Raw genomic sequence first — 22,250 nt, 5'->3', positions numbered from 1 at the left:
TTCAACTGATGAAACTTAAATGTTCTTCAAGTCTCAGGGGCTCACATCTGGTGAGTATGGGCTTGGCACACCCAGGGTCCTGAGCTGAATATCATCATTCTTCTCTTTCTTGGTGATTTCCTTTTACTTCTGACTCTTCTTTTCTCTCTCTCTCTCTCTCTCTCTCTCAGGGTAACTCAGAAATTTTCTTTTTTGGCTGGTGTGCAGCAAAAACCTCAGACTTCCTTGCACCATATAGCCAATTATATTAATATATTATTAAATTCAGTTCAGGAAAATCAAGGCTATAGATTAATATATTAAAAAAAACCTTTTTAAATAAATAAATATTTGTTTAATGTACCATGGCCAGTAAAGAACAAAGTAAAAGGTGCATTATGTCCATCACGACAAGGAACAAAAAGAAAAGAAATCATCGTCTGCGACAGGACTCGAACCTGCAATCTTCTGATCCGAAGTCAGACGCCTTATCCATTAGGCCACGCAGACTACACATACATCCATAGAAATATTAAAGAAAATTATATATATATATATAATTTTCTTTAATATTTTTATGGAATGGTTCCTGCAACCATTCCAATAGTGATTCGTGCTTTGTGCACCGGCGCATTACCCTGCTAGAAGTAACAATCTGACTGAGGATAAACTGTCAACATGAACGGATGCACTTAACCAGCAATGATGTTTAGATACGGTGTGGCATTCAGACGTGAATCTATGGGTATCAATGGACCCAACAATGCCAAGAAAACACTCCCCACACCATAACACTGCCCCCACCACCTTGCACAGTAGTCGTCAGACATGACGGGTCCATGGATTCATGTTGTTTTTCGCCAAATTCTTAGCCTTCCATCAACATGTTGTACCAGGAACTTCGACTCGTCAGACCAAACAACTGTTTTCCAATCCTCGAGTCCAGTGCTGGTGTTGCTGTGCCGACAGGAGGCGTGCACTCTTTTTCTTCATTGATAACAAAGGTACGCGATGTGGCCGTCGGCTGTTGTAGCCCATTCGCGACAAAGTGCGACTAGTGGTCCGTTGCGATATTTTGTTCTGCGCACCAAGGTTATATTCTGACGTGATGTGTGACATTGTGGCCCGTCTGCTTGCAGAATTCTAGCCATCCTCCTCTGACCTCTCTCATCAACAAGCGATTTTCTTCCACAAGAGTGAAGTTGAGAGGATGTTTTTTGTTCGTTGCACCATTCTCGATACACCCTTGAAACTGTGGTGCGTGAAAAGTTCAGGAGAACTGCCGTTTCAGAGATGCTTTGTCCAGTCTTGCACCTACCATGCCACGTTCGAAGTCCGTTAAATCACTCCTTTTCCACGTTCTTGCTATGCTTAACTGATACTAGAAAGGTTGTTCTGCTACATTTATATCCATAACTGTGGTCATGTGACTTGCAAAGTTGTGGGACAAATTTGTGTGCACAGCAGGGGTGTACCTGATAAAGTGGCAGCACAGTGTATATACTGTATATATATAAAAAGCCGCGTGTGTACCCTGTACGCACGAAAGATGTTTTATTTTATGCGAAAACATCTTTGACGAAAATCAAAACCTTTTAAATATTTAAAATCGAACATCTAGAACCGAAGTTATGAACGATGTAACTTTTATGCTCATGCCCGCTACTTACTCTATCAAATCAACATTTGTGACTGAGTTAGCATCATTTACGAAGTGACGTAATTTCCGTCTCGCATTTTCGTTACCAGTCGGTTTAACTTCAGTCTGAAAAATTTAGTAGCTGCCTCCAAAGATGTTTTCACATCAAAAAACCACTTTGTAGATAAATAAATAAATCTTTATTGAATATACCATAGCCACGAAATAACAAAATTACCTTGTTGTGATATACAAAACATCGTCTATCACGACAATAAGGTTATCGTCTGCGACAGGATTCGAACCTGCAATCTTCTGATCCGAAGTCAGACGCCTTATCCATTAGGCCACGCAGACAACACGAAGTGTACCAAAAAGTGCAAACAAGCAGTTTAACGTATGGTAAATTTAAAAAAAAAATAAGATTCATGCTAAATTAGCCTAGCTTCCTTGGATCGTTCTTTTTGAAGTTCCCAGTCTCTTTTTGAAGGAAACTTACCGTTTTTTTTTTTATTTTTGTATTACATTGTTTGTTACTCTAATATTTTTCCATAAATTATTATACATAACTCTGTAAATTGGCCAGAAACGTTGTAGTGCTATGTTTGTGCAGTGTGCATTGTTGTTTAGTTTTTTCTGACCACTTCGCTACCTGAAAAGCCTGTTTAGTACCCATTCATGCCACGGGGAGGCGGCCACAGCTATGTATTGACCTACTAAATGGATAGGACAATTAAAAAAAATTACTAATAAATAAAATTTTTAAAAAAATTAAAAAATACCGCACTCGCAGGAAGGAAAAGGCAAAACCTGTGAGTGGCAAAGAAAACAATAAATAAATAAAATGGAATAAAAACAAAAGTATAAATTTATATACAGTTTATCATCCCTCACTGGCCAAAGGCCAACGCTGGCAGAACTAGTAGGATTATCCGCTAAGAAGGCAAGGGGCAGTAGCGTAGCCAGGATTTTTTGTCAGCAGGTACATTCACAAAAAAAAAAAAAAAAAGGCGCCAATTGCCTAATTCTAAAAAGCGCCACAATACCAGATTTCGGCGTCAGGGGGTACAAATCTGCTGACCCTTCCCTAGATACCCGTTCATGCCACGGGGAGGCGGCCACAGCTATGTGTTGATCCACAGCTATGTATGTATCCACTGGCAAGGGGATATCCCATAGTTCAGCGAGAAAGCATCTCCGGCGATCAAATACATAGCAAGCAAAATCTTGCCGAAACTGGAAATTTTCTCTGGTACTCAGGAAGTCCAGTTCACTTCCAGGGTCAATAATACCAGTGGAGACAGCAATGATCTAGGTACTGATGTCAATGGTACAAAATATGTTCCAAGTCTCCTGCGACGCCGCAAGAATAGTCTGATAATTCAACAAGTTGAAAGTAAATTGAGAGCGTACAGGGTGGGATGAATCCATTTTTGAGTGTACTCAAACATAGTAAAGGTGAGGTTATGGATAAACTTTAAAGCAACAAGACCCTTGGAAGTAGCTGTCTTGCCATATCAAAAGATTCCAACAGCTTGTTTTATCCCCTTGGGATCCGAAGTTACATCGTTAGTAATACCCAAAAAGGTAATAGGGACAGCATACCTGACGTAGAGCCCTCGTGGGTAGCACAGTTGGTATAATCACCTTCCTCCCTACACCGGGTGGAAAAGACCAGAGTTGGAATCCCGTCAATGACGCAAGAATTTTTATGGATATTTTTCACTTCACAACCTGGCTGAGTTAGTCGGTTTCAGGCGAGGACAGCATAGTTTTTCTCCTGCAAACAGCAAATCGACCACAGAAAATATACAATTTACAGACATATTATATACGGTGTAATATAGCTTAAGTTGCTGATGCGCCTAAAACAACAACAATCAACCAACCAGCCCGATGTAGAAGCACAAACCTCGGTACAAAAGGAACAGATCAAGAGACAGACATCCATTGAGGACCTACAAGGCAGAAACAGATATATTTCTGCATGTCCTACACATTTCCAAAAGCATTTGACGTTGAATGGAATATTCTTAACGTGCCAGAACCAGGGGGCCGCATCATAGGAACAAATTTGCAAAGCTTTATAATACAACCGCACGGAGCGAAAATTAAATCCCCAAAATTGTTCGGAGAGAGAGAGATGCAGAAGTGAGAAAGTGTACTTTTTGGCTTCCTTTGAAAGATGATTTTTTTTTTTTTTTTATGTAAACCCCAAACACGAGAGCTATTAGAACCTATAGTACTTGATACCGTGCTTGGGTTGGAGGTTGAGAAGACGAAAGAAGATATTTGTTGACATTGGACTTGAACTTCTGTACACTGTAATTTTCAGGAAATACGTACGAAGGAAGGTTGTTCCAGAAAACGGCAGTTGAATGAATAAATGAGGAAGATGAAAAGTTGGTTCTGTGAGTTTGAAGTTGGACAGTAAATGGATGTTGGCTGGTGGCAGCACATGTTTGGACCGTTTTGAAAGAGAGAGAGTAGGAATTATAGAAGCCAATTCAGAAGAACAGTGCCCATGGAAGTATCTGTAGAAGAGGTATGCAGCAGAAACAGTACATCTATGAGACAGTGAGTGGAGAGACTCGGTTAGAGATGAATCATTAATTAACCTAACTGCCCTCTTCTGAATGGAATCCAGAGAGAGAGGTTTTTGGGGGCACCACCCCAGATGTGGGAACAATGTTCCATGGCAGGGCAGATTTGCGATTTATACAGAGTGAGCAGCTGTTTGGAAGAAAAATAACGCCGAGAGCGAAAGAGAAAACCAAGTTTTTTAGATGCAGAGGAAGCAATATTTGTAATGTGCTTGTGCCAAGAGAGATTAGAAGTCAGGGTAATCCCCAAAAGAGATATATCATTTTGCCTAGAAATTGGAGTGTCACTAAAGATAAGCATAGGAACAGAAGCATCCTTTTTGCGAGATATAAGACAAGACTGAGTTTTAGAAGGGTTGAAATCAACTAAGTTGTCTTTGCCCCCACTGGAGAATTACCTGAAGATCGGCATTTAAGGAATTGGTAGCAGATTTTCGAGAAGTTGAAGCTGATTGAGCAGGGCAAGGTTTCTCAAAATAGAAAGTGGAATGCAATGTGCTATCATCGGCAAAACTATGGATAGGATTTCCAGTCAATGGAAGAAGGTCATTAATATACAAGAGGAAAAGAGTGGGGGAAAGAACTGAACCTTGAGGGACACCGGCATTAGTGGAGAAGTTAGAAGACAGAGAGCCATCTACCATCACCCTCGGTGAGCGATCAGAGAGAAACCAACAATCTGGATAACCAACAATCAACCAACCAACCCGATGTAGAAGCATCTACATCGGGCTGGCCTTTTGTACCCTGCCAATCCTCGGTACAAAAGGAAGAGATCAAGGGATAGACATCCATAAGGACCTACTATGTCAGCGTACTATCAATGAAAAGACCAAGAAATTTTAGAGAGGAAACCATGGACAGTTTTGAAGTTTGACAACAGGTGGATGTGAAATATTAAGCGACCCTTAACCAGCATCATCTTAGTTTCAGCGAAGAATATAGTTAATTTATTTACAGTAAATAAATAAATAAATTTTCTGTTTATACTCCGGGACGACCACACGGTCAAAGTAGTTCACAAGGTAGAGAGAATGCAAGAAACAGCACCGTATTCAGCAGTCACGGGCTTGAACCTGGGTTGCTCAAGGCACGTGTACTTATGCACCCGCGTGCTGACCACTCGGCAACGGCGGCCGACTAAAGAGATTTGACATGACTAAACTGGCAGTGGTGTTTTGGGCTACATAATTCAAGAAACATTTCTCACTCTTATCATCATTCTCACCCTAATGAAAGAAGTAGATATTTGAAATAGCACTGCTTCAAAGTCATATGCTGGAACAGACATACGAGTTACAACACATGTCTTGATCCTTTTTTCATACCATACTCAAAGGTCATCCACAAACTTCCAGCTTCTGTTATCAAACTTCTTGCATTGAGATTTTTCCATTTTCTTTCAAAATAAAGATGGCTGAACGTTACAGACAACAGAGATTGTTCATGTTCGATCATCTAGTGGCAGGCCACGTTAATCATAAGAGATGTGTTCTTAATTTATATAAATAACCATTTCTGTTAATCTTTAATAAAATCTCTTTTGTAAAATCAGTAGTTGTATTGTCAAGAGATTTAAATGCCATCCTTAAAAAACAACACTAATGCAAGAGCTGTTCCCTGATGGGCTGAACAGATGTTTTGATGAGACATAATGCTGTGTACTGGTCAGCTGAAAATCCTCGTCTTGGCGAGGAAGTACATTATCGAAGATGTTGTGTAATAGGCTTTTAGGAGCATCAGTGACTAGACCGTATTGCTCGGTGTATACTGTCTGTAAATTGCGTGTGTTCTGAGGTCAATTTTCTGTTTGCTGAAAAAAACCCTGAGTTTCTTGGAGAAAAAAACCATGGTACCTTCCTCACTTTGTGAAAAAGGCCGATAAAAATTCTTCACGTCATCGACGGGACTCGAACTCAGGTCTTTTCTACCCAGTGTGGGCAGGAAGGCGATCCTACCAACTGTACTACCCACGAGGGCCATTATCAAAGAAATCCTCAAATAACAGTCTGGTGTGGAATTCATGGCAATATAACTATGGGCCCCGTGTTTTTAACACACTCCTATCGTGAGGGAAGCACGGGGCCCATATACACGTGTGTCCAACTCAATGGAGCACAAGTTTGACACTTACTATGAAAAGAGAATTAAGCCTTGATTCGTACTATACTGTAATAACAACTTTATTTTTGTTTTTATTTTTTTGTGAAATAAATAAAAAGTTACCATATTGGAAGGCTTCTGACTTGCTTTGTATATATTCTTTAAAATTATTGTCCCCTGGTGTAGTACAGTTGGTAGGATCGCCGTCCTCCCCACACCGTGTGAAAAAGACCTGAGTTCGAATCCCGTCGATGACAGGAGGAATTTTTGTGGGGCTTTTTCACAACGTGGCTGGGTTAGTTGGTCTCAGGCAAGGGTAGCATGGTTTTTCGTCCAGCAAACAGAAAATCGACATTTCACACACACAATTTGCAGACAATATACACGAAGAAACATGGCCTTAGTCGCCGATGCGCCTAAAACCCAAAAACAACACCAACCTTAAAATTATTATTATTACTCCGTGATCATCAGAGTCAGTCCCAGAGAGGGGGCCCTACCCTCTCCCCTCCCATGTGGATTTTGTGGATTTTTTTTTACTGCTACATGATGATGAAAGCACGGTGTCCTGAACACTGCTTTAGTCTCCTCCCTCTTTCAGAAAATCCCGGGGCTGCCACTGATCATCATCATTTTATTTATTTTGAAAATTTTGACCATTCTTCAGTAGTGTGTAAATGGAAACCTAGGGAAGGAATGCTGGAGATCAAACTCCAATAAACTGATTATCCGAACTGGTCAATCCCCAATTAGTTCGGATTATCGTTTGGCTGTATATGAGTTCCAGTTACCTTGAACCATTTACTGTGCCGGCTTCAGAGAGACAGAAAGTTAATTCTCGCATAATTTTCTATCAAAAATTTAGGAATCGTAAGAGGTGCCACACACTAACCATTTCTATTAATCTTTAATAACGTGCATAGCTATTAACCTCGATGTACAATGAACCAGAGAACTGAACGAAACTATTTTGTTAAGTTTTATTGGTACAGCAAATCAGAAAGTACATTAATAAATCTCGTAAGGAAAAGGCGTGCAACGCAGCCCAAAATTCTTCGAGACCTGGCGCTGTACAACTGTATAGCCACCCGGTCTAGCCAAAGGTTGCGCCCTCCTATCTAAAAACATTTTTTTGATTACAAAGTCCAGTTAATAAGAAACATGTTAAACCCATCCACTATCAGTTATTGACCGCCAATTATCTCCTGGACTATGATATTAATACAAACTCTTTCCTTCACTGTTTCTTTCAGGGCCGTCCATCTTCTGTTTCGATAGAACTGTCACTTCTGATTTACAACTCACTGAAGTTATTTCAAGCTCGAGTAATTTATGCTATCAATTACAGGCACGACAGGGCCAAGGAGGATGGCAGATCTGTGAGGAGGAATATTTATTACGAGGAAAGTCATTCCAATTTGTATAGGACTGCAAGGTATTTGACAAGTCACACTGATCCAACCAAAATGAGTAAACACTGCTTCGAACCACGTGGCCATCATATGTGACAACCTCGCGAGGCTATCACCTTCTTTTAAGGTGATTGGCTCCCTTGAGTTGTCATCTCAGGGTTGCCAGTTTCGGTGAAAGTATTTTCAACAAAGAAGAATGTTTGAACATTAAAAGATTTTCTTACATTCGGCCAGTTATTTTCATTGATAGAGTACCACTGGATACTTCTTAATGCAACATTTACAATCTTTACAACTTTATCGCAGTGTTTACAGCTTCATCGCAAACATTTACAACTTTATCGTAGTGGTTGTTTTTTGTGAGGAGGCATGAAGTGGAGGAAGATGTACCATGCACTCTCAGAAGAAAATAAAATGAAATTCGTCCGCACAAAACACGTGATTTGTACGGACATGTTGGAAGAGTGTGGACGATTAATTCATAAGAAGTGTTACAACAGCTTATTCTTATCAATTCTACAGTGAAACATGCGGTGAACACACGGAATTCGAGAGTCCTCTTCATTTATTCTTGGTTGGGTTTATGAAAGATTCGCTTGAGGTCAGAGTAGGCTGCAAATCAAGCATGATTTGATGTCCATCGAGTCAGTGGAAAACATTATAAAGAATTCTGAAAGTGCGAATGTTAAAATTCAAACGCCTCTGAGACAGTCTCCATTAATACACTTCTCAACAAAATTAACAGAACACATAGAAAACGTGGTGTAACTCGTGCAGCTTGGATTAAGCGGGACAAAATTTGGTATGGTGGTGTACCATAGAATAACAATGAAATGAGGAGACAGCGAAAAACTTTGGACAGGCATAAGGGGCATTTATAGAGGTTGTATAAGAATTATCAAAAAGGTCATATTACAGAAGTCGATACAAGATGCTCGAAAATATGGTAACATGCCATCAATACAGCGTATATCCCCTTCAACGGCTAGAGAGGTCTGACAGCGGTGAACCATGCTATCATGGTATCTATAAGATTCTGTGGCAACAGCTCCCATTCTTCCACCAGCTCAGATCTTAGCTCACCAGGTGACCGAGGAGTTGGCTATTCGCGTGCAATGCGACCCCCAAGGAGGTCCCAAACATGTGCAATCGGATTTAAGTCTAGTTATCGTGCTGGCCAATGGCAATGTTTCCCTTCTCTCTCTCTCTCTCTCTCTCTCTCTCTCTCTCTCTCTCTCTCTCTCTCTCTCTCTCTCAGGGTAACGCAATTTTTTTTTTTGGCTGGTGCAGTATAAGCCTCAGGCTTCCTTGCACCATATGGCTAATAATAATAATAATAATAATAATAATAATATCTTCAGTTTCAAGATTACTCCACCACTTGAGCTCCATGTGCAGTGGCCTTGTCGTGCATGAAAAAGAAAATTTGGGCCAATCGCACTCCTGAAATGTCGCATATAGAGTTCGAGGAGCTGTTCTCGGTACCTGTACGCAGTTACGATACCCCTATCAAAAACATGAAGGGGGTGCTGCCGTTGATCGTTATTCTGCCTCCATCGTAAGTGTCCCTTTCTGTGATGCTACAGGAATGGTACTGCATTCCATGTTGTCTCCAGATGAAATAACGTCTAGAATCTGTTTTTAGGCTAAAACAGATTTTAGACGTTATAGGTGTCGTCGAAGACCATGTTCACAATAAGTCCAAGAACCTACATAGAATCTTGGGGCCATCTCAAAAACAACACAACGCGTTCTGTATCGATTGAATTACAGAAGAGTTGCACGTCGGAAGTAACTGTAAACTGCGGCAGATATTAAACTTCACAAAATAACGCCTATTCCATAATTATTGGTGCTCATTTTATTTTGATTGCCCATTGTATGTGTTTGTTCTGAGGAGATGATTAGACCTCATTCTGGTAATACAAAAAACTTTTTAGAATTCCAGCCAGTATTCAATTATTATAATTAGCACATTTTTTTTTTTTTTTTTCTTTCTAAGGTTGTTAGATAAGTCATAGAATTTCTGTCACCATTTGATTTCACTATCTGTAAAGCAATGGTTGCCAATTACCAGTATGTGGAGCAGCGTTCGTCTTAATTTAAGAAAACAAAAAACTTTTAGATTTAAAAATAGCGGTAGAAGCAGCAGGGGAAAAAAATATATTATTATTATTCTGGTTATTTTATTTACTTAATTTAATTCATCGCTTCTGGGCCCTGATTCCTCAGTTTCATCATTTTGCCGGTCCATTGTTGTAATTTATTTTGATTGCAGATGTTCATCATCTGCAAAAATTGCAGTTTGGATAGCAACAGCGGTAGTTATATAAATATCGATGGTACAGGAAAACAGGAAGTCTTTCAAACAGGATAAGGGTCTGTGACGTATTGAAAAGTTCGATGACAACGTCCCATTGTAAAATTCCGATGGATTGATTCACTATTGAGTTCCCGTAGAGAAACTTTCAAATCAAATGGCGATCATCCTTTGCTGAGGTGGCGAGCTTGTTCCATGTGGGCTACTCCGCCTTTGCTTCAATATCTGTGCTGCTTCCGGCTCCCAATTAAAATCTCAAACACCTTTTTGTGTTCGTTCTTGTCTGATATTAGATAGTGAGAAAACAGAAAAGGAAAAAAAAAGTTTTTGTTTACTTTTAATGTGTACATAAGAGCGTGTGCACAGAAGAAACGCATCGTATCTAGTTGGGTAGGTGAAGCGTGGCTTTGGCCTTGCGATAGGACAGAACTGACTTTAACACTTTCAGACCATCCATCATTAAGTAACTGACAGGCCTGTCACCGAAGCAGCCAGAGAAGACGGGAAGGAGAGACTTATGCGATGGGAGTAGGAAAATGGGGTTGAGGTACTTTAAATTCACATTCGAGGCACGTCATTGAGCCATTGTCAAACCCTTCTGTTTATTCCTCCTCCATCCTCGTCAACAAAGAATCTTAATGTACATTTGTTCAACTTGATTTCAAAGTATTTTTTTGCATCTTTTTTTTTTTTTTTCAGGCGCTATCAAAGGAAACGAAAATCTCAGTTCAGATCAGATATGAAAGAAAACTAAGTGATCGGCTGCTTGAAATCACCGCAGGACTCTACTGAACGTAGAAATCTTGTTGGTCATTTTCTATCTTTTTTCAATGACAATCTCGGCATCCCAACACCCAGGGGTTTCTCTTATAGCTGCAACCATTTTTCAGCGGTCCAAAGAGCCAGAAGGGGGAATTTGTGCATTGTAGCTAATGACTTATTGTGATAAATGATCCCCAACTTGACCTCTCCTTTAGCTCTAGGGATCAAGGGAAGGGAGCAGAAGTTTTTTTTATGAGGCAGTTTACAACGTATTACTCAAAACCTGTCCACGAATTAAACACTGTCTATTACCTTCAGCCATTATGGGCAGATTAATAAAAAAACAGATGGAAACACAGAGACAAACAGCGAGACTTTGGACACGCTGCAGAACTCGTTCTCATCGTTTGACCTTTTGACCGGCATTGGAATTCTTACTTTTTTTTTTGCAACTTATTGTTCCCTCTGTCCTTCATTTGCTCCTTTCTTCGCCTTTTCTCTCTCTCTCTCTCTCTCTCTCTCTCTCTCTCTCTTTGAATACTTTTCCTAAGACTCATTTCTCTAGAAATGGCGTCACCTGACTCTGGGTACCATCGGTCATTAAGAGGGGATAGGAGGGGGGAAAGAGTCCTAATATGCACTTGAAGACTTATTTGTGTGAAAACCTCGCATTCTTTGAACTGTAACCAACCAGCCGTTCATAACTTAGAAATGAAAGTGGCCTTAAGCCACATTACCATTAATGAACAATCTCCTGCTGCTGTTTCTTTTCTTTCCCCCCCCCCTTAGCAAAGGTAATATGTGCGGCATTTTCATCACAGCAGACGGACACATCAACACACTGTCCATGATCGAAGACTGCACCACAAATTGTCTTTTAGTGAGTTGTTAAAGATAGAACACGAAATCTATTCAGGGTAGTATGCATTTTCTAACTGGCGCAACAAACGCACTAGTCGACAAAATTAACAGAACATGTAGAAAACGTGGTGTAACTCGTGGTGCACTCGTGGTCTAGACGTTATTTCGTCTAGAGACAACAAGGAATGAGGTACCAGCCCTGCAACATCAGAGAAATGGACACTTACGGTGGAGGCGGTGTTCTCGTGTGGGGTAGAATAATGGTCAACAGCCGCACCCCTCTTCACGTTTTTGATAGGGGTACCGTAAACTGCGCAGAGGTACCGAGAACAGATCCGAACTCTATGTGCAACTTTTTAGGGGTGCGGTTGGCTCAGATTTTCTTTTCGTGCATGACGACGCCACTGCACATAGAGCTCAAGTGGTGAGGAATATCTTGAAACTGGAGATATCTGACGACTGCCTTGGCCAGCATGATCAAAAAAACGTAAATCCGATTGAACGTGTGTGGGACGCCCTTGGGCGTGGCATTGCACACCGACAGCCAACTCCTCGGTCAGTCGGTGAGCTAAGGTCTGCGCTGGTGGAAGAATGGGATTTGTTGCCACAGAATCTTATATCGAGCATGGTTGACCGCAGTCAGACATGTTTTGGGTTTGGAGGGAATCACACTTCGTACTGATGTCGTGTGACCATATTTTAGAACATCTTGCATCGACTTCTGTAATCTGATCTTTTTGGTAATTTTTATACAACCCCTATAAATGCCCCTTATACCTGTTCGAAGTGTTTGGCTGTCTCCTCATTCCATCGTTATTCTATTGTACATCACCATACCAAGTTTTATCCACCTTCATCGCAAGCTCCAACAGTTACACCACGTTTTCTACGAGTTCTGTTAATTTTGTTGGGCAATTACATCTTTGCACGGTGCAAAGAATCGTGTTTTTATTAAATTTTTACGTGTGCAAAATTAAATTCACTAATAATTACATTTGCATTGGTGTAAAATACCACAAAAGTATTTTCAGATGTGTCAGTTTAATTTGTCAGCGCATTGCAATCATCGAATTTCCAAAGTGGTGTGGTGAAGTAAATATATTTTGGTTTTTCAACGCGGAAAAACTTGGCAGCTGTGGTCATGGTTTAAGTCTTTCATCACCGTTTCCGGTGCAGTGTAGGAAACCAGCGAGCGAACCATTGTAAGACAGTGAGGAATCCCAAATGTCAGGTCGAACTTGTTTTGTTTTGCTAATCTCCCCATTCATTAGAGATCCAGTGCTGTCATTACTTTAGCCTGTGCATACCTCTGTCATGCCAGGTGATAGCCCCACCTAGTGGCAAGCGATAGCAGAAAAACGCGGATATGAGATGAAGGGGGGTTAAAAGAATATTCAGTCGTAGCTGGAACGTAGTTTTATGCTTCGTTGATGAGTTCCGCTTTTTGCTCAATGTCATTGCTGCTAGCAGAAAAACGTCGGATTTGGCAAATAATTCCGGTTCGCCAGCTACGGATGCCTTCCTTGCTTGTCGACTTTTCTGCCTCCTTGCGTTTATTTCGATGTGCCTACGACACGAAAGGAGATGTATTCACTCGTCTTTTTAAAACTGGACGTGTTCGCCGCGCGTCTCGAATTATGCGTTGATCACCGACCTCAACTCTACCTTTGGCACTTCAAAATTAACAAATAAAGAGAGTCTGTGGGCGCAGAAATGCAAGGAATGTATGTTTATGCACACCACAAGGATTTCCTAAGATCTAACTGCATAATGGGCATCTGTATTTCTTTAACACGTTCTTTCAAGGAAATTTTGAAAAACTCAACGAGATTATAGCCAGTGATGTCCTAAAAAAAGTTACAGGATTCTCAAGAAAATAAATAAATAAAACGGCACGGATATAAAATTCAATCCAGTTTGCAAAACTAATTCCTAATTAAGAAAATTAATATTAATTTTAATCATCATCATGATTCTAAGGGCCAAGCACTCGCCATAGAGATGTTTTTTCTCCACTCAACCCGAATTTGGGCTTTTTGTTTTGCCTCCATTTAGTTCATTCTTGAGAGTCGGAGCACGTCATCAATTGATGTGATTCTTGGTCGCCCTCTGCTTCTTTTCTCTTCAAGCTGTCCTAGTATATTTACTATTCAATCATTGCCTCCAGAGATGTCCTAGGAACCGCATCTCCTTCTTTATTATGGTTTTCTTGATTGTGCTTTGTTCCTCAGCTACTCTGAGGACTTCTTCATTCGTCTTTTTGTCCTTCCAGTTGATTTTCATCAATGTTCTCCAGCAAAACTTCTCAAATGCTTCAATCCTTCTCCAGTCTGTTGCTGTTATTGACCATGTTTCACATCCATACAGCAGTATACTTCATATATAGGTTTTCACGAATCTCTTCCTCTTTTCTTTGTTTATCTTGCTTGCAATAAATGATTTCTTTTTCCTAAGTGCTTCTTTCGCTATTGCAATTCTTTTTATTTCTCAATGGCTTTTGCCGTCCTCTTGTATGTTGCTTCCAAGATATACAAATGAACTTACTTGTTCAGTTTCTTGTTATCTATTTTTATCTTGTCTGTTTTTCTTTGACTTTCTTTTCCGGAAACCATTATTTTTGTCTATTTTTGGGCTAATTTTGAACCCGTATTCTAAGAAAACTTCTTCCATTACTTCTATTGTGTTTTTCAACTCTTCTTCATTTCCGCTAGTGCTGCTCTATCATCTGAAAAACGTATGAATTGCACCCGTACACTTCACTTTCTCTAGAGCGTCCTCCATGTACAAGTTAAATAGTAATGGTGATAACGCACACACCTAACTCCTTTTCTTATCTTGGCTATTACTTCATTATTTTGAAATTCGATTTTTGTTGTTTGATTTTCATATAATTTTTTGATGGCTGATCGGTTTCTGCAGTCAAACTGGGCCTTCTTCATAACTCTGAAAAGCTTCTCCCAGAGAAAACTGTCAAATGCTTTTTCTAATTTTCATTTAATATAAATAAAATTTCCGTTTATACTCCGGGACGACCACACGGTCAAAGGAGTTCACAAGATATAGAGAATAGAAAAAACAGCACCGCATTTAGCGGTCACGGGGTTGAGATCACTCAGAGCACGTGTACTTATGCCTCTCGTACTAACCACTCGGCTAACTAAGTAGTATGGCAACATCCGGTAATACATAATATAAAAACAGGAAATTTTTGAACTAAGCAATGATTGAACTATGCAATTTTACCACTCCCATCTGATCTTTAGCAACAATACCAAACTATCTTGTTCCCCCTGACTTCTCGCCCTCCTCACGGTGAGGAACTAAGCGGTATGACAGTTTCGCCACTGGAATTAATACTTTAATCTTCCAACCAACGCATGGTAAGAGACATATGTCCAGTGCGTAAGAAAATTGGCGCTTCACACATAGGTACACCGACCTACCAATACCCAAGCACCACGTGTCAGAAACTACACTGCTCGACAAAATTAACGGAACACGTACAAAACGTGATGTAACTCGTGCAGCTTGCGAAGAAGCGAGACAAAATTTGGTAAGGTGGTGTACCATAGAATAACGATGAAATGACAGATATAAAGGACCTTTGTAGGTATTGTATAATAATTACCAAAAAGGTCATTGAAGGATTGACATCAGTACGGTGTGTGATCCCCTCCAAACCCAAAACAGGCCTGACAGCGGTGAACCATGTTCGATACAATGGTGTCTATAAGATGCTGTGGCCACAAATCCCAATTTTCCATCAGCTCAGACCTTAGCTCACCAAGTGACGGAGAAGTTGGCTGTCGGCGCGCAATGCTACGCCCAAGGGCGTCCCACATGTTCGATCGGATTAAAGTCTGGTTACTCCATAGAGATATATGCTTAGAAATTGGGGTATCATCGAAACTAAGCAATGGAACAGACGAATCCTTTTTGCGAGATATTAAGACAAGACTCAGTTTTAGAAGGATTGACAACTAAGTTATCTTTGCCCCACTGGAGAATTACCTGAAGATCAACATTTAAGGAATTTGTAGTGGATTATCGAAAAGTTTAAACTGTTTGAGCAGGGCAAGGTTTCTCAAAACGGAAGGTGGAATGCAATGTGCTGTCATCAGCGAAACTATGGATAGGATTTCAGGTCAGTGGAAAAGGGTCATACAAGAGGAAAAGAGTAAGAGAAAGGACTGAAACTTGGGAACATGAGCATTAGTGGAGAAGTTAGAAAACAGAGCGCCATCTACCATCACACGCAGTGAGCGGTCAGAGAGAAAACTGGATATCCAATTATAGAAAAAACTATAAGACGGAAGCTTATTTAGAAGACGTCTATGTCAAACATTTGAAATGTCAAGAGTAACTGCTTGAGTTTCACCAAACTTTTCCATTAAATTTATCCATAGATGGGTAACATAAGCCAGAATATCACCAGTGGTTCGACGCCGACGGAATCCATACTAGCGATCGTTGATCAGATGGAAGATTTCTAGATAGTTTAAGAGTTGGCGGTTAATTGATCTCTCCATTACTTTAGAAAGATTAGAAGTAATTGCAATGGGACAATAATTGGATGGGAGGGATTTGTATTCCTTTTTAGGAACCGGCTGGAAATGAGCAAATTGACAAGCAGAAGGAAAAACACCTCTGGAATAAGAAAACGAAAAAAGGCGACACAGAACAGGAGTATAATGATTTGTTACCTCTGTTGCTACAGCACGTTGGGGAAGACTGACCAACTTGGGGAAGACAGCCTCTAGTCTCCGTGCTGATACTCTCCTGTATCAGCACGGAGATTAGAGGCTGTCATACTCGTAAAGACTAATGGTCAATACACTTTATTAGTTTTCCTGTAACTAAAGGTTATTTGTAGATATGCAAGTATCTGGATATTAATGGTAGGGCAGTGTATATGCTAACCGCCTAAAAAGGATGCGCTACCAAGAGAACAAGTGTCACAATCATAATGTACATAAAAATTAAATTAAATTATGTTATTAATTGAATTATAATAATTAAATTATTTAAGTAACTCATATCTACACAGTGTGGAGTCCATTAGCTCATGGTGAACACAAGACTATTAATTTTTAAACCCCAAATGAAGTAATCCAGAGGTTAAAATTTTGGATCCAAACAGCCTTTGGCATTCAACTGTATGAAAGAAGAGCCCGTGCACATTTTAGTTCCACTAGCCCCGCGACAAGGACACAACTACTAGGACACGACAGTGCTCAGGTCCAATCGCAGCAGGCAACTTACACCTCCCGCGAAGCAGAATCACTGCCCTATAACTCACCTTAAGGGGAGTCTATTGTTGCATCTTGCACGTTGGTCCTCCTTGTTTCTGGTGGCGCCACTGCTTATGGGGTCCGAGTGCATAAAGGAACAGACGGGCAATTATTTATTCTTGTATATGAAATAAGTGATTTCGTATGAATGTTATATTTCATTTTAATTTTATACAATATTTTCGCCTTAAAATATCTTTAGGTCGAAAAAATAAATAATAATTGCTGGATTTCTATTGGCCCGATTTTAAGTAAATTTGGGAAAGCTTAGACAAGGCTGTCTAAGAGAATTAATCTAAAATTTCATCAAAATCCATCCACTGGGAGTCGCGCTATTACATGACGGACAGACAAAAAATAATAATTTACGGATTTCTATTGGTCTGATTTTAATAAAATTTAGGATGACTAGAGAAATTTTTCTAAACGAGCCAAATGTAAAATTTTATAAAATCTATACTATAGGAGGCCAGTTACCAGTTATTACATGCGGGCGGACGGACGGACGGACATCGTGAAGACAATAGTTGCTTTATGTATATACAGGGTTATTCAAAATGAAGTTCAAACAATTCCTGTACTGAAACCCCGGACTTCATTTTGAATAACCCTGTATACTAAAGCTCCTAAAAAATAATCGAACAAGAAAAAAAAAAAAGAATTAGAGTAAAGCCTGGTGATACAGCAATATCACTTCAACATGACAATGCGTGACCTCGCTGCAGCCTTGCAACATTGACAAGAATTTCGTCACTGGGATTTGAAGTTGTTTCATATCCTCCCTATAGACCAGATTTGGCCCCAAGCGACTTTTTTTTTTGTCCCCAAGCTTAAAGAACATTTCTGAGACAACAGATACGACTGGTGTAAAGAAGTTAAGCAGCCGTGAAAAGATGGTTGGCCTCTCAACCGAAAGAATTTTACTTGAACGGCTTACAAAAACTTGTTAAGCGCTGCATGAAATGTATCCAGTTAGGTGAGGAGTATGTTGAAAAATGATACATCAAATTAAAGACTATTTTTATCTACAAGTACCTTTTTCTTTTTTTGCTTTATCTTTATTCTTTTAAAAGTTATGGGCAAGAGGCATCCCATTTCAGTCCATCCTAATACGTTTTCAAATTCCTCAGCGTATTTTTAATTCTAACTCTCTGGTCATCTACTGATAATCAAATAAAGTAAACTCTTCTCCCTACAGGAACTTTACTTCCATATCTGCGAATGTCTTGCACATCTGCAGATATGGATCGTAGATGTTCTAGCTGTTCCCCAACGTTGATTGCATCCTCCAACGAATGTAAGTGAATATTCCGAAAGCCAACCCAGGATCGGATTTATTTGCAAAAAAAAAAAAATAACAATAAAATAAGCTATGACTTAGGGCTTCACTATCCGAAGAAGGTGGGAAAGCCCTCCTCTCTTTCCTTTTGTGAAGATATAAAATCATCTCGTCATGGCTAAATTCAGCCCTGTAGCCAACACTGCTGTATGAGAGGGCCAAATTCCCAATGGGACAATACCCCAAACCATGATATTACCACTACCATCCCTTACTGGCTGAACTTGCTGTCCAGTCTGTTGCCCCTAGTTGTTTTTTCCACGGAATGTCTATCTACTTACAGAATGCTAAAAAAAAAGTAACACGATGCTGTTATACTCCAAATAAGGGAGAGCATGTCACATTATCATGCACGAAATGGATATGGACTGACCAACGTTTTATTCTGAGACCAGTGAGTATCTGAGCCAACCGGCCAGCGAATATCTTCACCAGTCGGTTGGCACAGATTAAACATTCAACATTTTGCTCTGGTCCCATATATCTACTAGTTTCCAGCACATCTCCCATGCTTTACACAATTGACAGTACAAATCCAGCAAACAGCAAACTGACCGCAGAACACACGCAATTTACAGACAGGAACCTTATAACGTTGACTGCAAAATTCTTGATAAGCATTACACATCTCTTATGTTGTTGCAGGATTTTAGGCGCATCAGCAACTTAGATCGTACTGTGCCTAAAACCCAACAACAGCAAAAGTATGTGTACTGCTTATCAAGAATTTTTCAGTCGAGGTTAACTGAGGTTCCTGTTTGTAAATTGCGCGTGTCCTGTGGCCAATTTGCTGTTTGCTGGTCATTTCCGGGAGAAAAAAACCACGCTACCTTCATGAAACCATCTAACTCAGCCCCGTTGTGGAAAAGATCCATAAAAATTCCTCGCTTCATTGATGGGATTCGAACTCCGTCAGGTCTTTTCCACCCAGTGTGGGGAAGGTGATTATACCAACTGTGCAACTCACGAGGGCACCACATCTCTTGCTACAACAAACTCGCACTGTACAGTGCGGTCCAACGATTGATTAAAACGATTAAAGTATGGTTCTAGTACACACGAAAGAGCGCGGTCATTTTGAGTATAGATAAGCCATCATTTGCTATGTTCAGAAGAACTGGAAATATGAGCAGGAAGGGAAGTTTGACAGGATTTCAGTGGTGCTCTTTCCGTTGCACCCCTGATCAACCTGCTGTGAACAGCTATCATAAAGATTAAAACTTAATTAAAAACCAGTGGTGAGTTAGCAGATAAACTTATTTTTTCTTCTGCAAAGCAGATAAGCCAAACTTGAGAACGCACTCACAATTATGCAGGCACAGTACATCAACACCTGAAGCCTCAGTTGCCTTTGGACAGATTTAAACACTTTCATTCCAACTGATAAACCAGCATTAAAACCAAATATAATAGGCAATATATATATATATTTTTAAACAGAATAACGGAAAAGAGTAACAAAAAAAGGTATTTCACTTAAAATGAAACAAAATTTCTCTTTATACAACTATTCTTATGGTTAGAAACTATAAGAATTGCGTTGGCTTCGCTTGTCCTAAATAATCCACCTCAAGTCCAGATTGAGTAATCAATTTAGTAGTGCTACACTTCATAGACAGAATATTTCTTCGTTCTGTTGGATATATTCCTTTCGTGAGGGAGGGAGTTGATTTAAGGTGTCCAAGTAACTAATATTTTGAGAATCACTTCTCTTGACTACTTGGATTTTACTATAATGACTCGCATTTGTTATGCAAGTCATGTTCTAGTATGACTAACATCAATAGCGGGACCATCCTCTTTCTTATCCTGAGAGTGCAAGGGGCCTCAAATATATAGGAGTCTTCTCTAGAGACAGAGAGAAGTGTATAAAATAAGGAAACCAGAAAGGTGCAGAATTGGACGCCCTGGACAGTAGACCGTTTTAAAACAAGAGCGAATAGGGAGGGTTTGAACGTTTGCAATTTGACTGGTGTAATCATTACAGTGGTGCGTACTAAGTGTTAATCGCGCCAAGGGTCTTGTATGCTAATTGTGGTTCCGTGGGTGCGCCCTCTGTCGTAGCCACTCATCGTATACCCTCGTACTGCTTCGTGCACACTCGTGTTAGCATTCTGTACTGGTGGTACTGCGTGTGATGAGTACTGAACCAATGTAAACTATACGATTTTGCAAGTTACATATTACTGGAACAAGTTCATCATTTATCAAAGTACGCCGGGGCCAGCCTCCGCCGTCCACGTGAGGTAACAGACCCCCTGCCAGCTGTCTCCGTCTACGATGTTCACGGTTCGCTACGGCTATGTATGTGAGGTGTATCGCAGGTCGACGATGAATATCCCCCCGCAGCGCGAGGGCCGTGCCTTAAGAATGCGCGACCCGAGGGAAAGTATGTGAGACTGACAGTCCCCAACCAGTGCCGTGGCAAACCTGTAGCAGGACTGACTTTCTCGTTCGTTCGTTCCCTGGCTAACTAGCAGTCTTCTGTCAACGTGGCAGAGAACCCTATTCGAGATTCAGGAGGTAGGGAAGGTTGCAAACTTCACACAGGATAGACGAATGTGCGCCACTTGTTCCGGGAAACTAGAATGACAGCATTGCAACCTCCCAAGTGATGACACAGAGCAGTGTTATGTCCATGCGCATTGCAAATGCGTTTCTCATGTTGACATGTGGTCTTGGACTTCGTGCGGTTCATAGTGTCCCCGTTGATGGGGTATCAGCCAAGGACAATAATGGATTACAAGGCTACAGCAGACGAGCGACATAAGTATCAGGTAATGTGCGCATGCGTAATAGTTAGGAGCGTGCTCGGAGTGCTGCCCACGGAGATTGCATTCCTGTAGGAGGGTGCTTGAAACGGCGGGAAATGAGACTGCTAGCGTACAAAAACGTCCAGTGCGTTGATTCACGTTGTCATGACGACTGGCATTGTCCGATAGACAGAGGCGTAACGTAAACTCTCGTGGTCCTCACGCGAAAATTTTGTGATGGATCCATTCTCTACACTACGGGGTTTATTATTATGCTCCTGTCTATAGATTAATATTTCGACCTTACAACTATTTGTTAAAGAATATTTAGTTAGTTTAATAACTTAAATATTCTTTAGACAAGCATAGAGATCAAGACTCGCTAAATCAGGGACAGCAAATGAACCAGGTGAATTGCTGACTATTGACCTAAAACACAAAACCAATTACAAGAAGACCACATAAACAGACATTTTTACAGATCTTTATAAATACTCTGAGCGCAAGACATATATTAGAATAAGTATAAGGGAGGGGGTGATGGAAAAACTCATAACTGCAGCTATTATCAATCCACTGCAGGATGGAAGCCTCCTCAACGATTCATATTGAGGGAAATGATGGACCATGATCTTCCACGCTGGTCCAGTGCGGATTGGTAGATCGATCGTATTTAGCAGTCAGGGGTTTGAACCCCGGTCTACTCAAAGAGCATATGCTACTACACTCCAGCTTCTTACCACTCGGCTGTGGAGGCCTATGGAGGGGCAGATGAATCAAACACAATATCTACAAAACCGAAAAAAAAAAAAAAAAAAAAACCGCTCTATGAAGAGCGGCAATTAATTTCCTTGTTTATGGTCAATAGTCAGCAAATCATAACCTGGTTCACTTGGTGTCTGTGATCTTGATCTCTACGCTTATCCAAAGCCTAAAATGGAATTTAAAAATAAAGACGCTTACTGTGTCATGCTTTATTGAGTCCTCCCACTCCCTTCCCCTCGTTCTCGGTTTTCATTCATGAGATCAATATGAATGAGCGTACTAATAGCCTCACAGTTTAATTAGCCTTCGGTTGTCTGTTCAAAGGACGCTCTGTTCGTTTGATGTAATTGATTGTTTATCACTACTCTGGTAATGCACATTACATTTAATAGGGGTGAGTTGTGTCATAAACGCTTTCAACTC

The 22,250-nt window shown here is 40.4% G+C and overlaps 1 protein-coding gene and 2 non-coding genes across 3 annotated transcripts in view; 1 reads left to right on the top strand and 2 right to left on the bottom strand.

Moving 5' to 3' along the window:
- LOC150079940 (ankyrin repeat and BTB/POZ domain-containing protein 2) overlaps positions 1-22,250 on the top strand; it is a 166,696-nt gene that overhangs the window by 31,675 nt on the left and 112,771 nt on the right. The window lies entirely within an intron of this gene.
- Positions 417-489, bottom strand: TRNAR-UCG (transfer RNA arginine (anticodon UCG)). The gene has a single exon. It is a non-coding gene; the product is annotated as a tRNA-Arg (tRNA).
- TRNAR-UCG (transfer RNA arginine (anticodon UCG)) lies at positions 1,903-1,975 on the bottom strand. Its single transcript has one exon. It is a non-coding gene; the product is annotated as a tRNA-Arg (tRNA).

This window comes from Mastigoproctus giganteus, chromosome 10, assembly GCF_048544385.1.
Source record: "Mastigoproctus giganteus isolate SK-2022 chromosome 10, ASM4854438v1, whole genome shotgun sequence".
NCBI classification, from domain to species: domain Eukaryota; kingdom Metazoa; phylum Arthropoda; class Arachnida; order Uropygi; family Thelyphonidae; genus Mastigoproctus; species Mastigoproctus giganteus.
This window is presented reverse-complemented; position numbering and strand designations above follow the sequence as displayed.